Here is a 26100-nt window from a genome sequence, read left to right as displayed (position 1 = left end):
CTTCTTTATAAGCATAAAAAATAGTTTTTTTGATTGGATACAGAGACATGAGTCTTGAGTGCATTTTGAATACTGATGCTTGCTTATAGCTTACTTCATTGAGTAATCTGGTAGCTGGAAAGAAGTCTAGATGTAGTGCATTCTAGATGCACTGCTGAAGTACTATTGAAATGACAACATGTTCTGTTTAAATTTGATGTTATGTTGTCCTTAAAAAGAATACTGAAGTTATGAACATTGAAATTATTTGCAAGATGGAGTGTTTCTCTATTATTTATATAACCTTTCAGCTGCCAGGAACATATCCTTTATGGAGCTATTACATTGAGGTGGACTCAAAGAGAATGGATCTGTGGGAACGTCTTGTCTCATCCTTTCGATTTGACAAATCCATTTCATTTTTTAAAATGATGGTGCCCACTGTGGACACAGCACGTTATGGCTACTTCCTAGAGCGGTTACTTTCTGTTCAAAAACCAGTGCTCTTTACAGGAGGGACAGGCGTGGGCAAGGTAGTATGAAATTAGTTTACCAATTTACCTTCATTAAAGATATGATTATAAGATGTTGATTTAATGTTTTTGTTTAAACTATAACTAAAAAAAAAATGTTGCAACTTCTGAATATTTCTTGATTGGTTAAAGTTTGTGTAATTGAAATAATTGACTGCATATCTGAAAGAATGAATCTATTGTCTCCTTCAACTTGCTCTAGTCTGTGATAGTAAGAGATTTACTTGATCGCATCTCTGAGAGAATGAACTACGTACCAGTTTACATTAACTTTTCTGCACAAACCAGCAGCGGAAGAACTCAAGAAATTATTGAAGGGAAGTTGGAGAAACGAAAGAAAAATGTTATTGGTAAAATTATTTTTTTGTCTATAACTGTAACATTTTAACTTCTTATACAGTCTTATGTTTTAAACTAAATGTCTGATCTAAGTTTTTTTTTTGTTTTTTTTTTTGTATGTCTTTTTGGTTAATATCCTGACTTATTAATTTCTTTATTTACTCTCTCAAGATATTTTTAGTACTAAAATTAATTTCAGTAATTATAAAATTAAATATCATTTTATGCTAAAAATTGATTACTTAAAATAAAATAATTTTCTATATTTTCAAAACCCTACCAATTGAGTCAAGGTTTGCAGGCTATATAGGCTACTGTTTTGATCTTATGTGCAAAAAGAATCGACAGGGGCTTATTGCAAAAAAAAAAAAATTTACATGAAGAGCGCACGTTGAGAAAGAGATCATGTTCTTCCTCAACTACTAACAAACATTTTGTGTTCAACTGCTAATATGCACTTCTCTAATGACCAACAAAAATCTTTTAAAAACTAACATATATGTCTTTAATGAATAACACACATATAGTTCTATAACATCTTCAATGTTTGAAACACATATAAAAAAAAGTTATGTTCACTTGATACGCTTTGCCAGCTATGCTTTAAGGATCTAGAGTGGTTCCCTGCCCCAAATGATTGTCTGGATGGGTTACATCTGTTTAACAAATGATGTCTGGATGGGTTACATCTGTTTAACAAATGATGTCTGGATGGGTTACATCTATGTATAAGTAACACACTTCACACATTGCAACAAATGCATTCAAACAATTAGTGGAACAAACAAAATAGGCTACATTTCTTTTTTTTTTCTTTTTTTTTTAAAGTTACATGGCTTGGGGTAACAAATCACCCACACACAAATCACCATAATTGGATCATGGTTGTGGCTAAAAGCAGTATGAAAAATAGACTTTGTCCTTTCAATATACCTGCTGGTGGTGAAAGAGTGGTTTTTATATCCTGTTTTGGACAGTTCCAATAGCAGCTACAACAATTTTTTTTCCCTTTCAGCTTTGGCATTTCTTTTTATAATGCCCTGACCCAATGAACTCAGCAAGCTGATTTTTAGTCTATGCTTTGTGTATTTTTAGTTATTTTTTTCCTGATTCTCTCAGGTCTACCTAGTAAACTCATGAAATGTTTCTGAGGCAGTGATCAGTTGCACCATTAAATGTTTTTTTCAAGTTCTTTCAAGAAAACTTGTCAGGTCTTAATTTAACCTGCATTTCTTTTTTCTTGTTTGCTTTTCACACATCAACTGTAGTTTTGTTTTGTACATAACATTGTGCTGTTAGGTAGTTCAGAGTAATGACAGCATAGTGACATGGTATCTGCTTGCAGCCTAATTGTACTTTTAATATTTCCCACATGCTTCATCATGATTGGGGGTCAACATGTCCTAGAGCAATTTTTAATACATTAAATTAACTAACTTTTTGATTGATTGAAATTAAGAATAAGAACAATTTCAATGTTTAACTAATGCATGGTGACATTATAGTCTAAAACTGACCTAATGTTTCAGTAGTATTAATGTTTAATTACAAAATTTCAGAAAATTGAATTCCACTTTTAGAACAATTAAAAAAACAATACAGTCCAATAGATGTAGGTTGGGAACAAAGAAGTGGCAGGGGCTATAATTGACCATCATTTATACATGTTTCTATAAGCATCTCAACTGTAGTCTTACATTTTCGATAGCGCATCAGATTATGTTTTTTTGAGGATTTGTGACGACCTGCCCTTTTGACTTAAAGCCCCGCCTTTACTTACATATTTGTAAAATGTTTTACATGTTTCGAATGTTCTTTTAGAGTTGAAGATAATTATTTCCTAGTCCAGGATGAGGGGGATGGGAGCGGGCAGGGTTTGAACCCTGGACTATTGATAAATCTGAACGATAGTCCAGTGCGAAAATCACATGACCATGCAGCCATCCTATCCTTAATGGCTGACATACAAGACCATAGTAGTAACATACAACTCTTGAAAAGTACCAGTAGACTTACATCTTAATTCCTCAAAACTTTGATCAATGTTCATTATTCATACCAATGTCCTTCTGTCATGCTTTTCTCTGTGTACAGGTGCACCTCAAGGTAAACGAGTGGTCATATTTATTGACGATCTCAACATGCCCAAACTGGACACGTACGGCTCTCAGCCACCTATTGAACTTTTACGACAGTATCTAGACTTTGATGGTTTATATGACAGAGAAACAATGACCTGGAAAGAGATTCAGGTGCTAAAAATAATTGCGAACGTTTTTTTTTTTCATAAAGGATAACAAAATGTTTACTGTTTGAGTGCATGTGTATGAGTTGAAGATTTTTGATTAAACTGATAATAATAATAGTTTTATTTATAAAGCGCTGTTAACAAACAAAATGTAGGCTCAAGGCGCTGTAATAACATTACAAACACAAACACGACAATAGAAATAAAAAACTAATCTAAAAAAGTTTTAAACAAGTAGGTCTTAATGTCCTTCTTAAAAGTGGTATAGCATGTTGTCTGTCTGAGATCAATGGGGAGTGTGTTCCAAACCTTGGGTCCGTGCACTGAAAAAGCCCGCAGACTGTAGCTTTTGAGGGAGAAACATGGCACCACTAAAAGCGTTGAGTCTATTGAGCGTAGGGCTCTCTGGGGGACTTATGGAGTAATCAGTTCTCTAATGTACAGGGGCATCTCATTGTTTTTATATACACTGATGACAAAGTGTGGCGACCTTGTAATCGATTCTTGTAAACTGATGTACCTGGCATGATAACAACAGCCAAAGAACAATGGGGAGAGTCTTGCAATGTGGACCACTTTTTTTTACCCTTTATATATTTAGAGGGTAGCATTCATAATATACTGGCTCGCCATGATATAAAATGTTAAATAATTTTAAAAGATTCAGAATGGCTCATACTGGAAACCCTCTTTGACTGTAATTTTGAAATCATTAAAACTAATTCCACCTTGGACTGACAAGCTGTGAAGAGACTATAAAGTTGTTTTAAATAGGCATAAATATAAAAGTATTCAATTTTGTCATTGCAAATATCATTTAAAGAATTCACCTATCCCTTAGCCTGTTTAACTGTTGGGACACCACGCATGATCTGTCGACTGTCTTTCTCCATTCCTCTCTGGTTGTTTTTTTTTGCCTTTAATAGAATCTCTTTCAATGACTGGTCATCCATTCTTTTATGTTGTCTTCCTATCTCTTTCTGTGCTGCCTCTTCTATTTCCTGGTTCTGTTCCCTGCAGAAAGTTTTTTGCGAGCCCTGAAGACCTTGTGGTCATAAAGGAATATGGTCATAAGGTTTTAGTTTTCTGTTATTGACAGTGGTTAGCAGGTCATCTCTGGGCCCGATTGTCATTGTGATCCAGTATCTAATCTTTTGTTTATGTTTCAGTCTTTGTATGTGATAATTAGGATCATTCTGTAGCATATATCTATGGCCAGGATCCTCCTCTATAGTTCTGCAGTTCAAGCATATAAGAATGTGGCCATGGCCAAAGTCTGATTTAAGTGTGGAGGGCTATACCTTTGTCTTTCTAAATTGCTATGAGTTAACCAAGTGCTCCTGTGAACTGGCCAGAAGTTCAGTTTTGGTTTCTTTATCTGAAACAATAGCTCTTAGGTATTTAAATTTACTGACACTTGTCAACTTTCTTTAAGCCTCCAATACTAATGTCTGTTGGCTACTAGAGTCATAATTAGTGTTTTTTCAACAATGATTAGCATACCCTATGCTGTGGAAGTCTTGTCTTTGAGCAACTAGTAAGCTAGTCCCTGCCAGACCATCTATGTATTCAGCAAAGCACAAGTTAGTAATTTTTCTTCCTTTAATGCTTACAGTACCTTTGTAACCTTTGATGTTGAAAGCTTTCTTAAAATCTATTAAGACTTGACAGAGTATCCTGAAGCTTAGGATTTTTTTTCTGTTGTGCTGTGACCTTGTCTAAAACTTGCTTGTCCTACTAAAATTTTTGTCATCTATTGGTTTTAGATGGTATAATATAATTTTTAACAGGACTTTGCTGGGATGGCTTATGAGGCATGGTAGTTTTGACAGAGTTGCAAATAGCCTTTTTTTAGCAGGGTGATGATGAGTGATTGAAACCAGGGCTTGGGCCAGTCTCTTGACTGCCAGATCCTGTTGCAAATCTTAAAAAGTGTCTTTATCATCTTTACTCCTCCAGCCTTGTAGAAACTTACCCCAAAAAAAGTATATATGTGTGTGTGTGTGTTAATGTCATTAAATGATGGAATAAAGAGAATAAATAGGCTTTGCAACACAAAAGTTCAGATGATCAATTTAATTCAGAAATATTCACTCAGCAAAACAAGAGTTCCAAGTAGCACTTTTAATATTTAACAGTCTTAAAGATATTTTGAGTGTTTATTTCACTTAAGAAATTTGGTTGGAAATGACAGTCCTGTTTCTGAATCTATTCTGAAGTGAAAGTTGGGCTACCAGAAGTTATATTATCAGAATTATATCGAGAATTTAGTGCTGCCAAGAAGGTACAGGTGTGGAGATATATAGGCTTTCACAAAATAATCTATCCTCAAACCAGAGAAGCCATTACTGACAATCAGCAAAGTGGACATATTTAATCCTGTGTTCAAGATTCCATGAAATAATCTTTCAAATTCTCTTTTAGTCCATTTTAAAAGAAAAAAAGCTGATGCGCTGCTACACAGCTTTGTGCACTGACTCAAACAATTTTTTCTGTTACAGGATGTAACCCTTGCTGCTGCCTGTTCGCCTCCTGGTGGCGGTAGAAATCCTGTGTCACCAAGGTTATTTCGACATTTTTCCATGTTCACCATCCCATCCCCAACTGAAATGAGCCTAAAACAGATGTTTTTTGTAAGTACAGAGTTGTTTTTTTATTGATACTTTTCGTTAGTACAATATTTGTTTTTGCTTTTTATGTGTTTTCGATGTTCCTTCAAAATTAAAAGATTATTACATTGTAGCCCAAACCTCCCTCAGGTAGGTGGAGGAGGGTGACTGTGTTTGAACTAGGAACCATTCAGACAATAGTCCAGAGCTCCTACCGTATCATCAGGCAACCATTTTAACAAGGGCCTCACTTAAACATGTTATAATTTAATTTTTAATGGTATTGATATTTTATACTTAAAATATTAATATTGAGTGTAATATATATTTTCAGTTAAAAAATAGTGATTGTAAATTGTATTGACTGCATTCTCAAATGTCAGGGTAAACTGCCTGGTCATTTAGTATTTGTGAATGTTGTCATGTTGGTCACTCCTGTCAGGTCTGGACTAGGATGTTCTAATCTTCAATTCAGATAGAATGTCTGTCCTGTAACACACATTGAAATAAATTACAATTGATTGAAATATAAAATTTTTTCAACTATTTGTGGAAAAAAAAAGATAATTAGATAAAATATAACTTTTTTGACTAGTAAATTAAAATACATTTGATAAAGACTTTGTTGGCCTCTTTCAGTCATTGAACAAAGTATTTACTTAATAATAAAAACATAGTTTAGGTTATTGGGCCTATTATGTTTGACTTCACTTTTACTTCCAGGCAATCATCAATGGGTTTTTACTAGACTTCTCTCGCAATGCCCGTACATTAGCTGAACCAATAGTTAACTCAGCTGTTGAACTCTATTTTAGAATGAGCTCAGACCTACTTCCTACGCCAAATCTCACTACGTTTTCAATCTGAGAGACCTTTCTAAAGTAGTCCAAGGTCAGCATTCTACTTTATAAATTGTCTCCTACTAAGCATATTTAAACAACAAAATTTCATGAAATTTGCACCTTTTCAATATCCCATATTATAATAATTACTGTTGATATAATTATAATTAATTGCAAGATGATATGAAAATAGCTTTAAAATACCACTGAAAATATTGTTCGACTAGTACTGTGAATCAAAAACTATGAAAAGAAAACAAAGCTTTAGAATGTCTAAGTGAAAGAATTGTTGTTTGAAAATTATTATCACCTCAAAGCTCGAGAGTGACCATAAGGCCTAGAATGCAGACTGGTTCTGATTACAAATAAAAGTAAACTAACATTATTGAGAAACAGCTCTTCAATGAAGAAGTTGATAAATTCAATTTCATATCAAACAACTTTAAATAGTTCCACAATAAAAGCACAGATTTTTTAATTAGAGCTACATTAATTTACAGTAACAAAAGCAGGGGGTTAATTAAACAAATTTAAAAAAAATAGATTACAAAGTCTCACAAAAATGGTTTGGACTTTCTGAATTTTTTTTTTTAATAGTATTTTTAGATTGATATTTTCATAGGATGAAATTATAGCAAAAATTCTATTTCTTCTTTCACTTTTACTCTTTTTTTTTTTTTTTTTTAACAAACCATTTCCTTGTAATTTTATTGCTAGAATCTCAATTTCATTTTCTGTTAGAATTTTCAAATTTGTAATGACATTTTATTGTTTTGTAGGTATATTGCAGGCTGATGCAGGAATCTTCCGTGAAAAAATTCAAATTGTTCGTCTATTTATTCACGAGACTCAAAGAGTGTTCCATGATCGACTGATTAACAATGAAGACAAGCTTTTCTTCCACAAACTTATGGCAGAAATTGTGTACAAAACATTCAATGAGGTTATGTTTAAATTACTGTTATCATTATTTTTAATTTATTTAATTATTGTTTCCAATCTAATCAGTAATGTTAATTAGAACTGAAATGAATACAATACTCAATAGAAGTAATAGCATCAATAGAGGCAAAATAATCTTTATTAATAACTCTTTAAAATGTGAACATTTAGGTCAATGCTCTTAAATTGGTGTAAGAAGTGCAAACAGTCTTGTTCCTATTCATATTACAATGTGAACATTCATTCAGATTGAGTTTGTATAGAAATTTATTCCATTGTTGATGAGCTTGTCATTGTGTTGTAGTTCTAGTAAGCATTTAGCTTACTTGATACAAAACTCTAAATAAATTCTGAAAATGTTTCAACACCTACAATCAACACACATTCTGTCTCTCATCTCCTACTTCTTTCATCAGCTGCTAAGCTTCTTTTACCAACTGTAGAAATCTGAATTTAGCAGCAACAGTTCTCTGTCAATACAAACATGGGCACACACTCCATAACATACATGTTTAATAGTTTTTAGTTAGCTCAGTGCAATGGAATCTATATTTCATTTAAAATGGGGAGGGGGGGGGGAGAGGATCTGTGAAGAGTGGCGGAAAAGCTTAAACTGCTGTGCTATCCATCAAAGGGGCTCAAGCTCATAACCCGACTAAGATCTGAGTTGTGTTTGCTGGGTTCCTGAAGGCAGCACAGAAATTTCTCACAGATAGCCCATACTCTCACAAAAAAAGAGATTGGACCATAGCGCACTACCATAAGCATGAATAATGAAGCTACAAACCAGCCTAAATCTCATTCATTCTCCTGACCTGAACTGAGATTGTCAAGATCTTACTACCCTATTTATTAGACCATCATTTTATCACTTGGCCATCCTATCTAAAATACAAATGTCAATTTTTTTAAATTTTTAAAATTAATTCCAAACATCTGACCCTCATCAAATATCAATGCCAGTAAAGAATTCTTTTAATTATTTTCAGAACTTTGATCCGCATTCATTTATCAAAGATCCTTTACTGTTTGGTAATTTCATGAAGATGGGATGCCCACCAGAAGAGAAATTTTATGAGGAGATATCTGACATGAACAAACTTCAACATGTTTTAGGGGAGGTAACAAACTGCTATTTAATGATTTCTAAAATTTATATTGTGTAATGAAAATTTCATATGAAAATATCAAAATAAAACGATAAAGTTCTAGACATTTGGAAACTTAGTTTTATACTTCAAATAGTTACATAGGTATAATGTTTTTAACCATTTCAAAAGTTATCATCAAGCACTTCATAGTCTAACCTCTATATTTTATTAAATCATCTAAATTAAAATACATCTTATATAGAACTCTACAAAGCTTTTGATACTTACTTATGTAGAAATTCCTTCTGTTTGAGACAGTATCTAGATGACCTTAACCTTACATCACCTAAAGAAATGCGTCTTGTGTTCTTTATGGATGCAATGGAACATATTACTCGACTAGTCAGGATGATTCAACAAGAAAGAGGCAATGCCTTATTGGTTGGAGTGGGAGGAACAGGAAAACAGTCATTAACAAGGTTCAATATATAAATATCTATAATATTTTTACCAGATTGTTGAGTTAAAATAATCATTTTTTTACAGTTTTAAAAGAACATTTATATATACTAGTAGATAAAAACACACCTAAGTATGTGATTTTTTTTTTGTGTGCAGATTGTCTGCCCACATGTGTAACTATCGCTGCTTCCAGATTGAGCTCTTTCGAGGCTATGGCTATTCTTCATTCCACGATGACCTGAAAAAATTGTATGATACAGTAGGCATTCAAAATAAACCCACAATTTTTTTATTTACTGATACACAGGTTGGCAAAAGAGTTTATATATATATATATATATATATATATATATATATATATATATATATATATATATATATATATATATATATATATATATATATATATATATAGAGAGAGAGAGAGAGAGATACATATGTATGTATGTGAATATCTGTGTGATCATGTGTGTTTGTCAAACTGTATGTATGTGAATATCTGTGTGATCATGTGTGTTTGTCAAACTATGTATGTGAATATCTGTGGGATCATGTGTGTTTGTCAAACTGTATGTATGTGAATATCTGTGGGATCATGTGTGTTTGTCAAACTGTATGTATGTGAATATCTGTGGGATCATGTGTGTTTGTCAAACTGTATGTATGTGAATATCTGTGTGATCATGTGTGTTTGTCAAACTGTATGTATGTGAATATCTGTGTGATCATGTGTGTTTGTCAAACTGTATGTATGTGAATATCTGTGCGATCATGTGTGTTTGTCAAACTGTATGTATGTGAATATCTGTGGGATCATGTGTGTTTGTCAAACTGTATGTATGTGAATATCTGTGGGATCATGTGTGTTTGTCAAACTGTATGTATGTGAATATCTGTGGGATCATGTGTGTTTGTCAAACTAATGTGATACATATTAATATTTGAAAAATCTAATACTGGTACTATACTATATGGCTTCTTCTATTTGAAAGACAATGGATAAGCCTAGATGTGTCATTGGTTTTAGTTTCTTCTTGAGTCTGGGCAGAATCAGGTGTTATTAAACAAGCCAATTCTTAAGTGTCAATGTTTGCCACAGTTAGTGTATATGAATGCACCTGTTAAAGGGCTATGTGACAGGACAGCTTTCTTTATCATCTTTTTGTCTCTAGCTGCTTCATTCCTTTTGTTCTCAATGAGTTTTGTACCAGTATGCACAGTCTATCTTTATGCTGACCAATCTTAGGTGATGTTTGTACCAGTATGCACAGTCTACCTTCATGCTGTTCAATCTTGGGTGATGTTTGTACCAGTATGCACAGTCTACCTTCATGCTGTTCAATCTTGGGTGATGTTTGTACCAGTATGCACAGTCTACCTTCATGCTGTTCAATCTTGGGTGATGTTTGTACCAGTATGCACAGTCTACCTTCATGCTGTTCAATCTTGGGTGATGTTTGTACCAGTATGCACAGTCTACCTTCATGCTGTTCAATATTGGGTGATGTTTGTACCAGTATGCACAGTCTACCTTCATGCTGTTCAATCTTGGGTGATGTTTGTACCAGTATGCACAGTCTACCTTCATGCTGTTCAATCTTGGGTGATGTTTGTACCAGTATGCACAGTCTACCTTCATGCTGTTCAATCTTGGGTGATGTTTGTACCAGTATGCACAGTCTATCTTCATGCTGTTCAATCTTGGGTGATGTTTGTACCAGTATGCACAGTCTACCTTCATGCTGTTCAATCTTGGGTGATGTTTGTACCAGTATGCACAGTCTACCTTCATGCTGTTCAATCTTGGGTGATGTTTGTACCAGTATGCACAGTCTATCTTCATGCTGTTCAATCTTGGGTGATGTTTGTACCAGTATGCACAGTCTATCTTCATGCTGTTCAATCTTGGGTGATGTTTGTACCAGTATGCACAGTCTACCTTCACCCTGTCCAATCTTGGGTGATGTTTGTACCAGTATTCACAGTCTACCTTCACCCTGTCCAATCTTGGGTGATGTTTGTCCCAGTGTGCACATTCTACCTTCATGCTGTTCAATCTTGGCTGATGTTTGTACCAGTGTGCACAGTCTACCTTCATGCTGTTCAATATTGGGTGATGTTTGTACCAGTATGCACAGTCTACCTTCATGCTGTTCAATCTTGGGTGATGTTTGTACCAGTATGCACAGTCTACCTTCATGCTGTTCAATCTTGGGTGATGTTTGTACCAGTATGCACAGTCTCTTCATGCTGTTCAATCTTGGGTGATGTTTGTACCAGTATGCACAGTCTATCTTCATGCTGTTCAATCTTGGGTGATGTTTGTACCAGTATGCACAGTCTACCTTCATGCTGTCCAATCTTGGGTGATGTTTGTACCAGTATGCACAGTCTACCTTCATGCTGTCCAAACTTGGGTGATGTTTGTACCAGTATTCACAGTCTACCTTCACCCTGTCCAATCTTGGGTGATGTTTGTACCAGTGTGCACATTCTACCTTCATGCTGTCCAATCTTGGGTGATGTTTGTACCAGTATGCACAGTCTACCTTCATGCTGTTCAATCTTGGGTGATGTTTGTACCAGTATGTCCAATCTTGGGTGATTCTTCTCCCACATACTTTCATTGAAGCCTGTGATCATCAAATCTTGCTTGGTTAGTCTTGGGCATCCCTTGGGTGAGACTCCATAATCTTGGCATAGTGGTTGGGCTTAGGAAACTTCCATTTGGCATGCAAGTGACATGTCCAAGCCAACTTAGTCTTTTTCTGTGACATAATATTATAGATATTGTGTGTATTGGCTAATTTCAAAACTTCCTGATGGTAGACACAAACCCTTCAGGAAAAGGACATTATGTGTCACAGGCAGTGCAAGGGTAAACTGTTTAATCTATTCTCGTGATGTATGCTTGTTGACCAGCTCTCACTACCATTAAGAAGAGTTCACACTACGCAGCTTTTTTGGTCGCTGTGGTCAGTTTGGTATTTTCCCAGACATAATTAGAGAGTCTTGCCACTGCTGCAGAAGCTTTTTCTTGTGCAAGACTTGAGTCTTGGTGAGACTTATTGCAAGTCTGAACCCTTGACATGCAACTGCCAGAGCATTTACTAGTTTTTGTGATCTTTCTTGCGAATGATAGTTGTGCACCTTATTGTCAGTGAACAGCAGTCCCTGATCAGGATATGCAGTTTCTTCATTTTGATGATAAGTCAAGACAGGTTAAAAAGCCATTGGATCTACTGTAGATAAAAGTAGATTGGTGTAAACTGTCTATTTGATCAGTTTCATAGTCATAAATATTTGATATTTAAATAACCTAAAAATTGTATATTGCATACACAAATATTCATTTTATGCCTATACTGAGATCATTAAAGATAACAAACATTTTTAAAATCATTAGATCTATATGAAAACTTGATTTGTAAAATCCTGTATAGAACTATGCATATAGTACTTATTTAATTCATTAGTCCATATTATTATGTCTTATTAAAATATTTAGTGTTTATGCACTTTTTTTTTTTTTCAATAAGCAACAATAGAATCTACATTTTAACTAGTTTTAGAAATTGTTTTTTCTTGCAATGCAACCCTTCTCCCATCCTCTTGGAATTTTTTCCAAAACAAAGCAATCCATTAATCTTGAAGCCTTTCTCAGTACAATTACCTTTGACTATCTGTGTCTTGCCTTTATGGGTGTCCACTTAATTTGTTTAGATAACATTCCTTTACAAGTAGGTCACAATGATCCCCTCTAAATATGGCCACAACAAAATAACATCCACAAAACTTGTCTTACAAAAGATGGTGGTCAAATGCTTTGTCATCAATGTTTCCCTTGCACTAATTTCAATATAATTGACCATAAACATCAATAATCATACATGTGCACCACTGCTCAATAGTTTTTTAATGTGCTAGCTATACTACAAAATAAAGACAGAAAAAAATATGTGAGTTTTGTCATCTTACAGATTGTGGTAGAAGAATTTCTAGAAGATATTAACAACATGCTGAACTCTGGAGAAGTTCCAAACTTGTTTGAACCTGACGAGTATGAGAGGTTGATAATAGGCTGCAGACCAGGTGCTAAAGAGGCAGGAATTCCTGAAGGAAATAGAGATGCTATCTATGACTATTGTATCCATTGTGTCAGGTACAGTTGACATTATTGTTTTAACCGTCAGGCACTTTTGACCTTACTATATTTCATGTATAAATGACTCTAGACCTAACTGTATCCAGTGTGTCAGGTACAGTTGACATTATTGTTTTAACCATCAGGCACTTATGACCTTACTATGTTTCATGTATAAATTACTCTAGACCTAACTGTATCAGTGTGTCAGGTATGTTTGAACTTTGAACTTGTACCTGGTCATTTGACTTTTTTTTATCCATTTTTCACGTTCATTTGACTTCTCAATGTCCTCCTATAACAGGTTCAATCCTTTACCCTTGGAAACTGCCTTGTTCATTTTAATGTGTGGGTGTAGGATATCTCACACCTGTTCATAGAAAGTCATTAATCCATTGTCATCATGTTCAGAGAATTGTGCTTGTCACTTGACTGGTGTGTAGCATTACATACATATGGTCATCTTCACCTTACCCTGTCATTCAGTCTGTCTGACTGTTGGGGCACCATAAACATATGTTCAGAGAATTGTGCTTGTCACTTGACTGGTGTGTAGCATTACATACATATGGTCATCTTCACCTTACCCTGTCATTCAGTCTGTCTGACTGTTGGGGCACCATAAACATATGTTCAGAGAATTGTGCTTGTCACTTGACTGGTGTGTAGCATTACATACATATGGTCATCTTCACCTTACCCTGTCATTCAGTCTGTCTGACTGTTGGGGCACCATAATCATATGTTCAGAGAATTGTGCTTGTCACTTGACTGGTGTGTAGCACTACATACATATGGTCATCTTCACCTTACCCTGTCATTCAGTCTGTTGAACTGTTGGGGCACCATAAACATCTGTTGACAGTTTTTCTCCATTTCTCTCTATCAGGATTAGAGTTTCTTCCGTAGACAGCCCCATCCATTCCTTAATGTTGTCCTCCCAATCCTTTCCTTTTACACCACCTTCTTTATTTCCCTGGTACTGTTACCTGCAGACAAGTTCTTGCGAGCCCTGAGAATCTCACTGTACAGTCTTAACTTGTGTTTTTTAACAGTGGTCAGAAGGTCATCATGGGGCTTGATTGCTATTGCAAATTATAATCCTGTTTTGGATTTCCAAGTTTGAAAATATAATCTTTGTATGTGATACAAGTTAACAACTTGTGCATGTATAGGTAAATATATATTTGACGAATGAACAGTCACAGTAAAAGTTAAAAGTTAGGATGGCTGCCTGGTCGTGCGGTTTGCGCGCTGGACTGTCGTTCGGATTTATCGACGGTCGAGGGTTCAAACCCTGCCCGCTCCCATCCCCCGTCGTCCTGCGGGAGGTTTGGACTAGGAAGTAAACTATCTTCAACTCTGAAGGAACATCCGAAACATGTAAAACATTATTTTACAAAATAAAAAAAAAAGTAAGACAAGATGATTAGAAGGCACTCAAGAATGAACTATTAGTTGCAGATTGGTTGAGAGCAATTAAAGTGAATTTAGAGTATAGATATCATGTTGTGATAGAGTCAACACTGTTAGCCCTTAGATCTTCATTTGGACATTCTTAAAAAGAAAACAAAAGCAGAGATTACAAAGGTGTTAAAGTCTAAAATTAATGTGCATAACTAGATTAACAAGGAATATCTGTAGACTGATAAGATAAAAAAATTATTTTGATGGTTATGAAGAAAACTTTTCAGAGAAATAAATTCTTTAAGACTCTGTACTGTCGTAATATTTTAATCCAGACATAATAAATTTGTAAAATATTATTTTCTGTAAAGCTGCCCTTTAAATTTAATTGCACTTTATCGGTCTGTATTTTTTCCAGAAATAATCTGCACATAGTATTGTGCATGTCTCCGGTGGGCTCTGCCTTTCGATCAAGATGCCGGATGTTTCCATCTTTGGTCAACTGTTGCACCATAGACTGGTTCATTGGGACGACGGGGGATGGGAGCGGGCAGGATTTGAACCCTCGACCATCGATAAATCCGAACGACAGTCCAGCGCACAAACCACACGACCAGGCAGCCATCCTAAAATAGATCAAGAGAAAGCTAATGTTGTAAGTTGACATTCGGAAATAGGACGTTTCTATTTATAACAGAATGCATTATTTTTGTCCATTCATCATTCAATTATCTTAACTATTTAGATTTTGAAGTTGGGACAAGTAATTTTGTGCGAGTTCAAGTTTCATTGAATGATGGAATTAAATAAATGATCATCAGGGGTATGGTAGTATTGGTAATTATTAAGAAAGTATAGGATGATTGCTGTCAAACTCTTATTTAGCTTTAGAAAAAAACAAATATATGTATATATATTCAAAGAGAGACAGAAATGAACTTTATATTATCACTATATTTCAAATAGGATTACAAAACTTGACTAAAGAAGTCATAATGTTAATAAAGTTTACTTTAAAGAAACAATCATGTCAAAATATACCTTTACCTTTACCTATCCCTTAGTCTGTTGGACCATTGGGGCACCAAGCAAGATTTGTTGACCGTCTTTCTCCATTCCTCCCTTTTTTTTGCCTTGTTTAGAACCTCTCTCAATGGCAGGCCCGTCCATTCTTTAATGTTGTCCTCCCATCGCTTTTTCTGTCTGCCTCTTCTTCTTTATCCTGGCACTGTTCCCTGAAGGAAGGTCTTTGTGAGCCCCCTAGATCTTGTAATGTGGCCAAAGGTTTTAAGCTTTCATCTTTTCACAATAGTTAGCAGGTCATCATGGGCTCCGATCGCTACAGTAACCCTGTCTCTGATTTCTTGGTTTGTGATGCGGTCTTTGAATGTGATGCCTAGGATCCTTCTGTAGCATCTCAATTCCATTGCTAGGATCAAAATATAATTTGTACTTTAAACTTACTGATTTTTAGTAGTAATATAGTATTTTTAAATGTGTTGGCTAAGAAAATAAAATTGTACATAGGTCATTGTTTACTAATTGTACTTTTTAATGATATATTTTAAGATTTGATGAACTAAAAGCTGTTTTGGCTATTAGTATTTTAAAAAAAAAAGGACAAGCAATGGCTGAATAGTACCTAACACAACAAAATGCAAATGTACCTGATTCAATCAATAGATATAAAAGGGGTGACACTATTATGTAGATAAATTAGAGTTGAGGTCTGAAGCCCTATGACTTTGTTTGGGACTATTTATTGTTTGATTTGTAGGAAATAAGAAGAAAACAAATCTCTGCTTTTTTGTATATTATATTGAAATTTAAGGGCTATTGAAATTAGGGGTGCACCGGATAGTCGCTCCGGCTCCGGCTTCTGCCGAATATCCGGCGTTTTTTTACTATCCGGTGCTATTCGGCTCCGGTCGGATATCACTACCGGATAGTAAACCGGATAGTAAAAAATACACATATTTAATATGCATAAAGTGGACCTCGTTCCATTAATGTCTGTTGTAGAATGTATTAATGTTTATATTCAAACAAAATAATGTGCTTAAAAATAGAGCCATTATGAATAATGCACCAAACATCGTTTATTATAAAGACAAGGCGTGTTAATAACTTAATATAAATAGAAATGAAACTTTACATCATAAATGCGCTTTACATACAGAGTAGCAATGGCTGACACTTTTTTCAATTTGTCTTGACCTTTGAGTAGGTTAGTTAACATGTTAAAATGCTACATTCCTTGACTACGTCATGCTGACCAGACGTCTGTCTAGCTGTGCTGGTATATCTCCAGAGGTAGAGATGAACAACTCCCACCCCTTTTATTTGTTTAGTCCATCACATTAAGTTTTTTTTTATAGGCATGTGACCACAAGTTCAATACGATGGACGTAAGTTTAATGTCAGCGTATTGACACTCTCTAGAGGTCACACCTTTCGAGGGAACTGAGTTTGTTTATTTAGTAGTTAATCTTTATTAGGGTGGGGCTGGACTACAAGAGCCACACCTCTAAGGTAACCAGGTATATTTCCAGATGAACAACACCCTCCCCCTTTTATTTGTTTAGTCCATCCCATTGAGTTCATTGATTGACAGGTGACCACAAGTAAGATACGATGGACGTAAGCACTCTCTAGAGGTCACACGAGGGAACTATGTTTGTTTACTTAGTAGCTAATCTTAATTGGGGGTGGGGGAGTGGACTGGACTTCAAGCCTAACATCTACACGGGTATCCGGACAAAGAGTTTGCTTATTTGGAGAAAAATCTTAATCACGTGGTTGGGCTAGAGGCCACACCTTTTCAAGTGTGCCGAGTTACTTGAACATAAATCTCAATTAGTAAGCTGGACTAAAGATCACACGCACCTAAACGAGTGACCTTTAGCTACACAGAACACAAACCGCGAGATTATATAGCCCAGTAAGCCAGTAACTAATTATTTTGTAGAAGATACGACCAGAGCTATATCTTGAAATGGAGAGCTAAACACCCCCTACTCTTTATTTCTTTGGTCCTTGACACCCAATGTATTGATAGACATTGATCATTTTTTTAAGCCAGAATGAAAAAAACACAACGTGCTAACAAAGGATATTACACTGTCAATATATATTTTTCTAACGTGTTAACTTGAATATTACTCCTGCAGTTAAGTGTCTTGATTTGATATCAATATTCTTTATAATTTGTGACAGTCAATTAACTCCCTGTTATTACTCAATTTTTTTACTTAAGATGCGTACTTAGCCACTGTGTATCAGGCTAGGACGACTTTTACACACCTGACATCCATAGGCTTACTATCGTTCCCTTTTGTAACAGTTACTGAAACCACGAATAAAATAATTAATAAGTAATAATTAAGGAAGCTGTTTCTAACATACGTTCTTTGCATTTAATATTTCTTACGTACGTTCTTTGCACAATAAAATAAAACAGAGATGTGCATGTTTGCGTGTGTGTATTTTATTTTGCCTTGTATTAAAACCTTTAGAAAGAAAGCTAATTTCATTGTTTAATTCTTTTGGCTTAATAATTAACGGAAAACCTTACAGTAAATTTTAAAATCGCACAAAATAAATTGAATAATAGTACCGCAGTTAGATCTAGCAAACAAAGAAACAATATGCTGGAGCATAAAAAAAAAACAACCTTGACCTCTAACTAGTGGACGGGTATAATTTATCTACATGCTTGACTGACCATGCAAATGTGTTATCTTTTTTGACTGACACCCAACTCTATTGCGTGCGTATGCTCAAGGAAAAAACAATGCGTGATGGTTAACACAAACAACTATACACACTACACTAGGACTACATGTGTAGGCTCATTAGGTATATCTGACCAGGTTGTTGGTCTGAAATTCATGAACGCATACATCCGACCACTATACAAGGCAGATTGCAATTTACTTATGAGAGATTTACATTAGTAACTAGTTAAATATATACTAACATTATTTACATTGACCTTTCTACACACATCCTTTACAGTTGGTGGCATCGTACATACACACAGACACACTCATGCTATACCGATTTTTAGAAATACTGTTAAGCTTGAATAAATCAATCAGTAACAGAGTTTAAAACAATACGGTATATAAAAGGAAAAAAAAACAACCAATATAGGTCACATGTTATTTAACAGTTTCGTAAAATGTTCAGCAACACAAGCTATTAACAAGACACTTAGGTATCCGGCTCCGGCCCCGGCCGAATATCAAATTTTACTATCCGGTCATATCCGGCTCCGGCCGGATATCAAAAAGTACTATCCGGTGCACCCCTAATTGAAATTACTGTTCTAGTTTCAAATACCTGAAAAGTCAGCACCTCTAGACCATGAAAACATCACCTTCACCTAACCCTTTGTCTGTTCAACTGTTGGGACACTACACATGATCTGTAGACCATTTTCCTTTTCTTTTCCTTAAGTAGAATCTCTTCCAGTGATAGGCTTGTCCACTCTTTGATGTTGTCTTCCATTCACTTTCTTTGCCTCTTCTTTTTCCTGGTACTGTTCCCTGAACAATTGCAGTGTAATAAAATTCACTGATAATAACAATTATAAGTTGAGTGATTATTAAAGTTAATATTTGATGTAGAAACCAGTCAACATTTAAGAACAAAAGACCTCCATCAGTATTTCAATGCACTAATGAGATTCTAGGCTGCTTTTGATCTATTTTACTATGTTCTAATTAGGCTCAGAAATGGCTGCTGTGGATTGTTTCAGAGCTCTAATCAATATGAAATATTTAATATGTATGGATAACAGTTTCTTTCAATTTATCAATCAGGTTCAGAAACAGGTGGCTATCGATGAAGCCAAAGCGAAAACAACTGCTGAAGAAACTCATGCTATAGCAGATGATGCTCAGCGAGACTTGAACGAGGCGCTACCTGCGCTGGAAGTTGCAGAGAAAGTAAAACATTTTTATAAATTACAGACACTCTTTCTAAACAGAAGAGAGTTATAGATTAAGCATATCCATTTGTTAATCTAGTCATGTAAGTTAATAACAGACTTAAACTCACCTAAGTCTTGATTGTCCTGGATGATTCAGGCAACATGTTCCTTGCTGCAATAGCAATAGGGAAGAAACACTTGTACCAATTGTCCTACCAGATGGAATAAGAAATGTTACTTGTTACTTTATCTTTGTGTCTTTTGGAGTATTTCATTAGGTTGTGCTTTTGTATTTTTAAGTTATGGTTGAGTGTTTTATGTATTATTATTCCATCCCATCCCAGTGGCGCTACAGCTCTGGCCTACTTCAACACATCCTTCCATTCAGATCTCTCCTGGGCCTTTCGTCTCCACGCTCTAACCCCAAATTGTTGCAAATCTGCTTCCACATCATCAATCCATCGCATTCGGGGTCTGCCTTTGGGTCGCCTGCCTTTTGTTTTTTGCCTGTATACGATTTTCGCTCCTCTGTTATCTGACATTCTTTCAAGGTGACCTGCCCAACGTAGTCTTTTCTTTTTATTTTGGTCACTATTGGTGGGTCTTCATACAATTGATATATCTCATGGTTAGTGCGTGTCATCCACCCTGTTTCATCCTGTATGGCACCATAGATTTTCCTAAGAATTTTTGTTCCCAAGTATTAAGTAAATGTTCAGATTTCTTAGTCTGTGTCCAGGTCTCACTTCCATGCATTGCTGCTGGTCTTATTATGGTTTTGTATATTATTTTCTTGGTTTTCCTTGAAATATGTATTATTATTACTTTACTTTTGTATCTTCTGTCTTTCACAAAGTGTCATTACATGACAAGGTAGTTGTTCCTTCTCTGTCATTGAAAAAGGATCTCATTTTCTTTTAACTCAAAGACTGCTAGGAAGATTATCTTCATTTTGAAAAACAAGCCGCACACATGGCATGAAAAGGTTGGGTATCTTGAGAGTTGCCCACTTTGATAAAAAAAAATTTTTGTAAGAATGTTCTTTACTGATGACCATAATCTCCTTGTCTTCAATCTCATATTGCTGCCATACACGACTTCATGCCATGAGGTGCAATAATAAATAGCATTTCACAGTCATGAATGTCAATTTCAGTATCTTTGTGTCTTTCTGAGTATTTTATTAGATTTAGTTTTTGTATTTGAAGATTCTGGTTCAATGTTTTATGTATAATTGCTACCTTACTTTTGAATCTTCTATCCTGAAGGCTTTCTAAATTTAGTGATTTTACTAAAGGTGTTACTCTAGTCAAATGTGAACATTCATTTGTCATGAATCTCACTGATCTATTTTGTGTCTGTTCCAGTTTCTTAATGTTTTCTTGAGTTGAGGGGTCCCAAACAGAGGATGCATATTCTATTATTGGCCTAACAAACATTTTACTTACTTACTTACTTAGGTCCTCCCGCGCCGTTCGGCGCATTGGGCGGCAAGCTGTCTCCATAATGATCTGTCACTGGCAATGTCTGAAGCCTCTTCCCATCTGGTGTCCACTGTTCTGAGGTCCTCCATGAAGGTGTGTCGCCAGGTAATACGAGGACGTCCCTGTTTGCGCTTTCCTCGTTTTGGCTTCCATGTTATCGCAACTCTTGGTGTGCGTAATTCATTTTGACGTAGAACATGTCCCGCAAACCTCATGCGACGCTCAGTCACAACCTCACTAAGTGTTCGACTCCCAGTTCGGCAAAGGATTTCCTTGTTTGAGATCCGGTCTGTGTAACTGACTCCCAAAATCCGTCTCAGCCATCTCTGTTGAGCCACATTTAGACTAAACAAACATTTTAGTTATGCTTAATGCTTTGTTTGATTTTTTGTTAGTTTAATCAATATGGGGATTCCATGGCAGTTTTTCATTTATCATAACACCTAAGTATTTTGCGTTTTTAGTCTGTGTTACTGGTTAACCATGAATAAGATAAGTGGAATTTATTTGTTTTAGTTTTTATAATAAGGCTCAAAAGTAAAGTAGCAATCATACATAAAACACTGAACCATAATCTTCAAATACAAAAACAAAATTTAATAAAATACTCTGAAAGACACAAAGATAAAGGCACATTCCTCGTCCCATATGCTAGGACAAATTTGTACAAACACTCCTTCTTCCCTAGTGCTATTAGAGCATGGAATGGGTTGCCTGAGCTAGCCAGGAAAACCAGTGACTTGGCAGAATTTAAGTCATTGGTTAATATGCATGACTAAATGCATGATGCGTAGGACGTAATCATCTTCTTTTTTGAAGTAACGTCTGTATTATATAAGATTAAGATTAATAAGAATGACTATGATCTGTTATGACTCTGTGCTTTCAGGCTTTGTTAGCACTAGACAAAAATGACATTGCTGAGATACGAGTATTTACCAAACCTCCAGAACTTGTTCAGACAGTTCTAGAAGCTGTTGCCATTCTCTTAGGCAACAAGTAAGTGGAATAAACAAACGAAACATTAATGTTTTATACTTGGTGAACGTCTAATGACCGTGACCTTCAGTAATTCATTGCACTAAAATGTTGATTGCTTATGCAATAATGTCTTTCAGGACAGACTGGGCGAGTTGTAAAGCCATGCTGGCAGACACAAACTTCTTAAAAAAAATTTATGAATATGACAAAGAAAATGTCCCAGCTGCCAAGCTGGCTAAAGTCAGGAAATATACATCCATGCCAAGTTTTGTACCTGACGTTGTAGCCAAAGTTTCAAAGGTAACTTATTTTATTGTCAGAGGAATCATTAAATTATTTCTAAAAACTCATTAGACTGAGTCCCAAAAAGCCTGTGGAGTCTGGTAGCACATGAGGCGCCCTGACTGCACTCCCCGTGGTGGAGGCTGTCCAGGCCTGAGCAAGCTATTATAGCACAGTGCAGGACAGGCCACTGTCCTGTTGGCTCATATTTCTCGCGGCTATGGCCAAATTTTGATTCACTGTGCCCCCGCTGCAGGGAAGAAGAGGAAACCCTGCCTCATATTCTGTTTGACTGCCCCAGATTTGCTGATCTCCGTCTCGACAGGTCTGGGAAACCCAAAATTCTCAACCTGTATGGCGACATTTATGCACTACGCATAACGCAAGACAGCAGGGTTTCTGTCCAGGGCTTTTGCAAGAGAGGATTTGAGCCTCTCAAGCCCTCACTCTAATGGAGTTTGATGATTATGATTAGACTGAATAATGAAAAAGTAAAAAGCTGGCAACACATGCATTCAATGGACAAAAAAAATGGAGGATCTAGATTTCACAAGAGGATATCTGCCTCCAAAAACTACAACATGCTCATTTCAAATGAAACAAGATCATTATAGAAGTGGAGAAAACTGATTTAAAAAATCATAGAAGCACAACTATAACTTCAAGGAGAAAACCTAGTAGAAAGAGATGATACTGTCTATATTGAAAGCATCATAAGCAAAGAGGGATGATTAACATAGATGTTTAAAATTAGATCAACTAGGCTAGTCATGTGTTTAATATTCTACAGAAGATCTGGTGTTAAAAAAAAACACAACAAAATGTGAATGTGAAATCATTTCTTTTATTTGGATCAGAGACTTGAAGAGTAACACAGTCTAACATTCACCCACAAATGTTGTACTAATAAAATGATCTGTCTGATAAGTTAAGCCCACAGTATGTCAAAACAACTCCACTTTTCATTGAATGTTGTTTTGTTTTGTTTGTTTTTTTTCTTCTTTTTTATTTGCCAACCAGCAATCTTCTAAGCTGAAAAACAATTTCTGTATTTGGTGTGAAAAAAAAATGTCTATAGATGCATTATTGTTTTTTTTATTTAGTAGACATTATATTTTGTAATTACATTGTTTATGGAAAAGTTTCATAGTGAATGTAAATCTTAAATCATTAACTACTTATCTGAAAATATTTGTGTTATAATGTTTTGAAGATTCTTATGACCACTGAGTAATGATGGAATGTTGTTTGATAAATCTATTCTTCGTCTAGGCTTGTAAAACTTTAGTCCTATGGGTTCGAGCAATTGATGTTTACTCTGCTGTAGCTAAACAAGTTGAGCCAAAGAAACAAGCGTAAGTAATTGGAAGTCAAAGGATTAAATAATTAGCTGACAAAGCATTAAATAATTAGCAGTCAAAGCATTAAATAATTAGCAGTCAAAGCGTTGCTATTTTTTAAATCATTCTAGGTATAAGTAAAAAAATATTCAATTATATTTGTTTTCTTAGACTTATTTTAATATAACTTTAGTGGTCATTACTTAGTAAACTTTGTACTAAATCATAATGATGTCACTTTGAACATGGGATATATATAGTTTTATTACAGAAGTATATGTATAGTTGTTATATTATTATTACAAGATGTATTATCTCTTCCTTGTCAGACTGGCTGAGGCTCAAGACGTTCTCAATGAGGTTTTAAGTGTCCTCAAAGCTAAACAAGACCAACTGGCTGAAGTGGAGAAACAAATTAAAAATCTTCAGGCTGTCTTTGACAAGAGTATGGCTGAAAAAAAAAGTTTGGAAAGAAACATGGCTGTGACTGCCGCCAGATTGAAACGCTCTTCCAAACTGACAACAGCCTTAGCTGATGAACAAGTAGGTTATTTTAAAATCTATGAGAACTATTATAACATTAAAATATGATTCTTAGTCAGACTTGGCCTACTGGGCGTAGTTTTTATAATATCAAAGATAAATTGAAATGATCAAACAAAAATATCACCTTGAGGAATAAATTAACGATTTGAAAATATGTGCATTCATTCACTAAAACCATATTTCCATATTGGAGATGAGACATGCATGACACACAATCTTGGAAAGAATTGAGAGACTACAATGATTTTGTCACTTTCTTGGTGTGATTTTTTTTCATATTTCTACTTTAAAAAATATACATTTCAGTAGCTCAACTATCTTTGAATCCCAAAACAACATCTCAATCTCATGATTTCATGTTGAAATAAGAAATGGGACATTACTAAAAACTCATTTATTTCTCATCTTTATCATTGAACTATTTATTCTCTGCTCCTTGAAATATTTATTCTCTGCTCCTTGAAATATTTATTCTCTGCTCCTTGAAATATTTATTCTCTGCTGCTTGAAATATTTATTCTCTGCTCCTTGAAATATTTATTCTCTACTCCTTGAAATATTTATTCTCTACTCCTTGAAATATTTATTCTCTACTCCTTGAAATATTTATTCTCTGTTCTGCAAGGTTGTTAAAAGTGGTAATGGATATAAGCACTCCACTACCTAAAAAATACTTTCAATGGCTTTCAGATAGCCTCTGACAAACAGCCTCTACCCATTAGATGTTAGATATGGGAGAATTGTTATCACTAACTGGGGAAAATGTGTAACCAGTGCCTAAACCAGTAAGCTTCAGGCAGGAGGGGCTAATTAGCCTTGGTTGACTACCCACCTAGGAGAAGGAAAACTGAATTCAAACCTCTGCTGCCTTGCGGCTATACCCAAATATGTGAAAGGCTTTGGGAGTCTATCTTGAGGAAAAATAAGGAGCAGACAACCTTAAGGCAGTTTGCAGAGCCTGCGCCACCGCATTTCGCATTCTGTATCAGCACTTGCTGTTCCTTTGGATTCATCAGCTGTGCTGAGAAATTGGAAAATAGCTGTTTGGGTTACATTGTTCCAACCATAACTAATGCCCAGGCATTCATCTCATTTCTCATTTCCATAGTTATTTTGCAACTGAAGGAGGCCATTGTATTTATTCCCTTTCTACATCATGTTTCTTATAGGTTCGCTGGGAGGAAAGTGTTGCCAACTTTGATGTACAGTTGAAAAATGTAGTAGGAGATGTTTTTATAGCAGCAGCTTGTGTAGCTTACTATGGAGCCTTTACTTCTACTTGCAGGCAAAAACTTGTAGAAGGTAAGTCTAAACATCAAAAACAATGTACTTTTAAAATGTTTAGATACAGACACCCTTGAAAACTAGTACCATTAAGAGAGCAAACTGGTCGTGCGGTATGCCTTTAGAACTGTCATCAGTTTGAACCCTTCCCACTGCTGTCTGCTTTGGTTCTCAAGAAGTTTAGATTGGTACATGATAATCTTAATTTCTGAATGAATGTCCAAAACTTAAAAAACGAAACCTTTATTAATGCAATGTCTGCTTATACCATATTAACTGATTGTTTTTTGACTAGCTTAAGTCTTGTGTTGGATACATAAATACATTTTTTAGACCTTTGTAGCAGCTTTTGATTCATTTCAGTTGTAAGTTTTCCTAATCGCCCATTAATCTTGATACATGACAACTAATCATCCTCAATAAGAAAATATGAATAGTACAAAATGAATTAGGTTTTGAAAATGGTGAAGGCTGTTTCTAAAAAATGTTTATAAAATGTTTTACATGTTACGGATGTTCCTTCAAAGATAAGGATAATCTACTTTCTAGTCCAAACCTCCTGCTTTCTGCTTTTGAATTGATCATTTGAGACTGTATACCTTCCTGGCCAAACATCAAATTATACAAACTTCTTGTTCTCATAACTCTTGA

At 35.2% G+C, this 26100-nt stretch overlaps 1 pseudogene; it reads left to right on the top strand.

Moving 5' to 3' along the window:
• Positions 1-26100, top strand: part of LOC129923994 (dynein axonemal heavy chain 6-like) — a 100040-nt pseudogene that overhangs the window by 25569 nt on the left and 48371 nt on the right.

This window comes from Biomphalaria glabrata, chromosome 18 (genome assembly GCF_947242115.1).
Source record: "Biomphalaria glabrata chromosome 18, xgBioGlab47.1, whole genome shotgun sequence".
NCBI lineage: Eukaryota > Metazoa > Mollusca > Gastropoda > Planorbidae > Biomphalaria > Biomphalaria glabrata.
Note: the sequence above shows the minus strand (reverse complement) of the source record. Positions and strands in the feature narration are given on the sequence as shown.